Source organism: Macaca thibetana, chromosome 3 (assembly GCF_024542745.1).
Source record: "Macaca thibetana thibetana isolate TM-01 chromosome 3, ASM2454274v1, whole genome shotgun sequence".
NCBI classification, from domain to species: domain Eukaryota; kingdom Metazoa; phylum Chordata; class Mammalia; order Primates; family Cercopithecidae; genus Macaca; species Macaca thibetana.
The window spans coordinates 72,514,335-72,521,811 of NC_065580.1; positions in this window are offsets into that span (position 1 = coordinate 72,514,335).

Sequence of the window (7,477 nt, forward strand, 5' to 3'; positions counted from 1 at the left end):
GATTTCTTTTATCAATGTTGTATAGATCTTTGGCTTTTTTGGTTAAATTCATTCCTAGTTATTGTATTTTATTTGTAGCTGTTATAAATAAGGTTGCTTTCTTAGATTCTTTTTCAGATTGTTTGCTTTTGGCATATAGAAATGCTACTGATTTTTGTATGTTGATTTCATATTCTGCAAGTTTACTAAATTTGTTTATCAGCTCTAATAGCTTTTTTTTGGTGGAGTCTTTAGGTTTTTCCAAATAAAAGAGTATATCAGGGCCAGGCGCGGTGGCTCATGCCTGTAATCCCAGCACTTTGGGAGGTCAAGGTGGGTGGATCACGAGGTCAGGAGATCGAGACCATCCTGGCTAACATGGTGAAACCCCGTCTCTACTAAAAATACAAAAAAATTAACCGGGTGTGGTGGCGGGCACCTGTAGTCCCAGCTACTCTGGAGGCTGAGGCAGGAGAATGGCGTAAACCCAGGAGGTGGAGCTTGCAGTGAACCGAGATGGCGCCACTGCACTCCAGCCTGGACGACAGAGTAAGGCTCCATCTCAAATAATAATAATAATAATAATAATAATAATAATAATAATAATATATTATATATATTATATCATCTGAAAACAAGGATAATTTAACTTCTTCCTTTCCAATTTGGATGCCATTTCTTTCTTTCTCTTGTCTTATTGCTCTATGACTTCCAGTACTATACTGAATAAAAGTGATGAAAGTGGGCATCCTTGTCTTGTTACAAATTTCAGAGAAAAGGCTTTCAGTTTTTCCACATTCAGTATAATAGCTGTGGGTTTGTCCTATATGGCCTTAATCATGTTGAAGTATGTTCTTTCTATAACCAGTTTGTTGAGAGTTTTTATAATGAAAATATGTTGAATTTTATTGAATGCTTTTTATAGCATCTATTGAAATGACAATATGGTTTTTGTCCTTCATTCTGTTGATGTTGTATATTATGTTTATTGATTTTCATGTCAAAGCATCCTTGCATCCCTGGGATAAATCCCACTTGATCATGGTGAATGACCTTTTTAAAGTGTCATTGAATTTGGTTTGGTACTATTTTTTTTCAGAATTTTTGCATCTATGTTCATCAGATATATTGACCCGTAGTTTTCTTTCTCGGTGTGTGTGTCTTTTTAGTTTTGGTATCGGGTAATACTGGACTCATAGAATGAGGTCAGATGTATTCCCTTTACCTGTGTCTTTGAATAGTTTATGGAGTATTCATATTAGTTCTTCTTTAAATATTTGGTAGAATTTAGCAGTGAAATCATCAGTTTCTGGGCTCTTCTTTGATGAGAGACTTTTTTTTTTTTCAGTTATCATAGCTTCTATCTCATTACTTGTTTTTAGTCTATTCAGGTTTTGTATTTCTTCATGGTTCAATCTTGGTAGGTTTTATGTGTCTAGAAATTTAACCACTTCTGGGTTTTCCAATTTATTGGCATGTAGTTGCTCACAATAGACTTTAATGATCCTTTGAATTACTGTGGTATCAGCTGTAATGTCTCTTTTTCATCTCTGATTTCATTTATTTGAGTCTTCTCTCTTTGTAGTTAGTCTGGCTAAAGGTTTGTTGATTGTTTATTTTTATAAAAACCACCTTTTCATTTCATTGATCTTTTGTATTTTTAGTCTTAATTTTATTTATTTCTGCTAAGATCTTTATTATTTTTTTCCTTCTACTAATTTTGGGTTTGGTTTGCTCTTATATTTCTAGTTCTTTAACATGCATCATTATGTGGTTTATTTGAAGTCTTTGTACTTTTTTGATGTATGCCTTTATTGCTATAAACTTCCCTCTTAGCACTGATTTTGCTGTGTGCTCTAGGTTGTGGTATATTGTGTTTCGATTTTCATTTGTTTCAAGAAATTTTTAATTATTCTGCTTAATTTCTTTATTTGCTGAGCAGTCATTCAGGAACATGTGATTTAATTTCCATGTGTTTGTATAGCTTTTAAATTCCTCTTGTTATCAATTTCTGTTTTCTTCCATTGTCATCAGAAAAAAATACCTGATACAATTTCACATTTTTTGAATTTTTTGAGATGCATTTTGGTACATCCTTGAAAATGTTTTATGTGCTGAGGAGAAAAATGTGTATTCTGCAGCTATTTGATAAAATGTTCTGCAAATGTTTTAGGCTTATTAGGTGTATATTATAGATTATGTCTAATATTTCTTTATTGATTTCTGTCTAGATGATCTGTCCAGTGCTGAAAGCAGGGTGATAAAATCTCCAGCTATTATTGTATTGGGATCTCTCTGTCTCTTTCTCTCTCTCTTTTTCTCTGGCCCTAATATTTGCTTGTTATATCTTCTTGCTGAATTAACCCCTTTGTCATTGTGTAATTACCTGCTTTATTTCTTTCACAGATTTTGTCTTGCAATATATTTTATCTGATATGAGTATAGCTACTCCTTACCTTTTTTCGGGTTTACATTCATAGGGAATATCTTTTTTTTCTATCCCCTCATTTTCTATGTGTGTCTTTATAGGTGAAGTGAATTTGTTGTAGGCATCACATAGTTGGGTTTTATTTTTTAATACATCCATCCACTCCACCTTTTAATTGGATAATTTAGTCAATTTGTACTCAATGTTGTTATTGATAAGTAAGGACTTACTACTGTCATTTTGTTTTCTGGTTGTTTTATTAGTCCTCTCTTCCTTTCTTCCTGTCTTCCTTTGTGTATACGTGGTTTTCTCTGGTAGTATGTTTTAATTTCTTGCTTTTTATGTTTTGTATATTTAAGTAGGTGTTCTCTTTGTGGTTGCTATGAGGCTTGCAAATAACATCTTATAACCAATTATATTTAACTGATGATAACTTTGTTCACAAAAAAGAAAAGAAAAAACAAACAAGCAAAGAGAAAATTAAAGAACTCTACACTTTATCCCCTCTACTTTTTGACGTTTTGTTGTCTCTGTTTATGTCTTTTTATATTGTCTATCTCTTAGCAAATTGTTGTAGTTCTTATTATTTTTTTATAGATTTGCCTTTTAGTATTCATACTAAAGATATGAGTGGTTTATCCACCATAATTATAGTATTACAGTATTCTGTATTTACCTGAGTACTTAATTTTATCAGTGAGTTTTGTACCTTCAGATGATTTATTATTACACATTAGCATCCCTTTTTTTCAGATTGAAGAACTTCCTTTAGCATTTCACATAAGACAGGTCTGGTGATGACTAAATTCTTCTATTTTTGTTTATGTAGAAAAGCCTATTTTTCATTCATGTTCAAAAGATAACTTCACTGGATACAATATTCTAGTTTAAAACTTTTTTCCTTTAGCACTTTGAATATGTCAATCCATTCCCTCTTGATCTGTAAAGTTTCCACTGAGAAGTCTGCTGCCAGATATATCGGAGCTCATTTACATGTTACTTGCTTCTTTCCTCTTGCTGCTTTTAGGATCCTTTCTTTATCCTTACTTTTGAAAACTTAGTTTACTTCTTGAGGTAGTTTTATTTGGTTTAAGTATGTTTTGTGTTCTTTGATCTTCTTGCACCTGGATATTCACTTTTTTTTTTTCTCATAGGTTTGCAAATTCTTTGCTATTTCTTGGAATAAATTTTCTATCGCAATCTCTTTCGTTACATCCTCTTTAAGGCCAATAACTCTTAGATGTGCCCTTTTGAGGTTATTTTCTAGATATTGTTGGCATACTTCATTCTTTTTTCTTCTCTGGTGGTATATTTTCATATAACCTGCCTTTGAGCTCACTAACACTTTCTTCTGCTTGATCAGTTCTGCTGTTGAGATATTCTGATGCGTTTTTCAGTTTGTCAATAAAATTTTTTAGCTTCAGAATTTCAGTTTCAATTTTAAATTATTTCAATTTTTTAAAATTTCCCTGATTGAAAATTCTGAATTCCTTCTCTGTGTTATCTCGAAGCTCATTGTGCTTCCTCAAGGGAGCTATTTTGAATTCCCTGGCTGAGGTCACATATCTCTGTCACTCCAAGGTTGATCACTGGTGACTTATTTAGTCTTTCTGATGAGGTCACGTTTTCCTGGATGTTTCTGATGCTTGTGGATGTTTGTTGATGTCTGGGCATTGAAAAGTTAGGTGTTTATTCCAGTCTTCACAGTTTTGTCTTGTTCATACCAGTCTTTCTTGAGAGGGTTTTTCATGATTTCAAAGAGTTTTGAGTATTGATACTCAAGCCTATGGTTACTGCAGTCATTTCAACTCTAGGGGGTGCCCTAAGCCCAGGAACACTGAAGCTCTTGCAGACTCCTAGACACACCATCTTGGTGGACTTGGGGAAGATAAAGGAGAATTCTCTGGGTTCCTAGACAAAGTCTCTTACTCTCTTCCCTCTCTTTTGCTTAAGCAAAAGTCTCTCTTTCTGCACTGGGCCTTCTGGAATTGTTGGAAGGGTGACATGGGCACTTCTATCTATGGCCACCCCAGCAGACACTGCTCTGGGTTGTACCTGAAGCCCGTAGTCTCCCAGACCAGCACAGTTTTGGTGCTTGCCCAAGGCCCATGGCCACTACTGCCTGGCGGCCACTGATGTTTATTCAAGGCCCACAGCCACTTTAGTCAGCAGGTGGTGAATCCGTCAAGGACTAGGTTTATCCTTGGTTCTCTACACTACAGAGCCAAACCATATCACCAGGTCACTTTAGTTGGCTGGTGGTGAAGCTGGCCAGGACTCAACTTTCTCCCACTGAGACAGAGAATTTCTCTCTGACTCAGGGCTAGTCTAAATGCAGAATTCTACTTGGTGTTGTGTTCCACCGTGACAGAGTGGCACTGATTTCAAATGCAAAGTTTCTCGCTCACTTTGCTCTTTCTCCTTCAAACACACAGATTATCTCCCCACATTGTGCTGCTGGGGTTTGGGGAGATGTGGTGTAGGCAATGTAAGACTGTCCTTCCTACCTTCTTCAATGCCTCTTCCCTTATCAGTATGCTAAAACCAGGTACTAAGGTCACTCATCTGATTTTATGCTCTTATGAAGGTGGATTTTTATATGAACAGTTGTTCAATTTGCTGTTCCTGCAGGGGGATGATTGCTGGAGGGTTCATTCAGCCATCTTGCTCCTCTTCCTCCTCCAAATTACAGAATTTAAACATTCTATAATTAAGTTTGTGAGGCCAGGCATGGTGGCTCACATCTGTAATCCCAGCACTTTAGGAGGCTGAGGCAGTTGGATTGCTTGAGCTCAGGAGTTCGAGACCAGCATGGACAACATGGCAAAACTCTCTCTCTATAAAACATACAAAAATTAGCTGGGCACAGTGGCATGTGCCTGTAGTCCCAGCTACCGGGAGGCTGAGGTGGGAGGATTGCTTGAGTCTGGGAGGCAGAGGTTGCAATGAGCTGAGATCATGACACTATACTCAAGCCTAAGCAACGGAGTCAGACTCTCTCTCTCTCTCTCTCTCTCTCTCTCTGTGTGTGTGTGTGTGTGTGTGTGTGCGCGCGCGCGCATCTCAAGTCTGTGATCCTTCTAGAGTTAAAATTTTTGAAAAAGATGTGAGATTCAGGTCGAGGTTCATTGTTTGGCCTATGGATATTTAATTGCTTCATACCATTTGTTGAAAAGGTTATCCTTTCCCCATTGAATTGGTTTCATATCTTTGTCAAAAATCAACTGAGCATGTTGTGTGGGTTTATTTATGGAGTCTCCATTCTATCCCATTGTGTCTGTCCCTTTGCCAATACCACACAGCCTTGATCACTATAGCTAAATAATAAGTCTTGGAATCTGGTGGACTGGTTTTGTCTACTTTCTTCTTCCATATGTATGTATGTATGTATGTATGTATGTATGTATGTATGTATTATTTTAGAGACAGGGTCTAGCTCTGTCACCCAAGCTAGAATGCAGTAGTGCAATCATAGCTCCCTGCAATCTTGAACCTCTTGGCTCAAGTTATCATCCCACCCCAGCCTCCCAAGTAGCTGGGACCACAGGTATTTCCCACCACTCCCAGCTAATTTTGGAAATTTTTGTAGAGAAGGGGTCTCGCTATGTTGTCCATGCTGGTCTCAAACTCATGGCCTCAAGCAATCCTACTGCCCCAGCCTCCTCAAACATTGGGATTACAGATGCGAGCCACTGTGCCTAGCTAAGACACACACACACAAACACACACACACACGTCTTATATAGACATATATATATATGATATATATACCATATATATCACGTTATATATATACGTTACACATATATATGATATATCATATATATACACATATATATGATATATCATATATATACACATATATATGAGTCACTCTCACAAACAGATTGTTATATCTCCCAAATACACACACACACACACACACACACACACACACACCCCGAGAGAGAGAGAAAGCATGATTGGATTCTGGTAAGACTGAGAGAGCCATCAAACTGGGATGAAAATCTGACCCAAGTGAAGGAGAAGTGAAGCATCCTTGACTTACTAGATCTCCAATTTTTACTCCTAGGCTTTCTTTCTAATAAAATCTTCACACATTTAATCATTTCTTGGTATCTACTTCTTGAAGGACCTGGAGTAACAGATTGAAAAAACACCTGGCGAAAAGGGGAGATAAAGTGTTAACCTTAGAATATTTGTAGCATTCCCAAGGGAATGAGAAACATAATCTACAAACAGAAAACAACAACAACAACAAATAATAGTAATAATAAAAGCATCAGTGCAAGAAAACACAGTTGAGATACAAGGGATAGAACTCTCTCACTGCCCACCTTGGTCAGTTTACATACCATGTTCACACATCTTTGAAAACCTGCCACGTGGTTCAAGGTATGATCGAAAGGATAGCCCCTGTTTTGGAGCTTAAAGTTCTTCTGAAACATACACAAAACTTCCATAAACTGGAAACAGATATGTATTGGGAGTAATAGTTAAGAACAAAGGCAAAATTAAATCAGTTCTCAAGCATGTACCCATTAAATAATTCTCTGTAAGTCCTCTTCAACTGCTTTCTTAAAAAACAGAAAGATTAGGTGAATGGACAAAGACTAAAATCAAGTTAAGATGTCACTGTTATCACCTTGGAATAGTGAAAGAAATTTGCTTTTTAAGGTCATGTGTCAATGTCATTTAAGTTTCAAACTTAAATGGGTACTGGAGATGGTTGTAGGAATTAAAGAGTTTCAGGGATACCATGCTGGATATCTTGTTTGTCCCTCTATATACGCTTTCCTCTTTTCTGTACCTTGCTGATCTGTATGAATTGTATCAGGGGGTTCCCTTGTCCTCCAGTTTCTGGTTGAATTTGAACCAATGGGAAGCACAGGCGGGAGATTAAAGGGAGGAATAAGAGTAAAAGTACATTATTTATTCCCCTGGGCTTTCTCCCTGTGGGGTACTTCAGGCTGGCTGCATCCCTCTACTGAAGGTCGCAATTCCTATTAAGCAATCCTCTCCAGAAAGCACCCTCACCTTACTCCCACCACCATCCTGCTAACAGTTCCC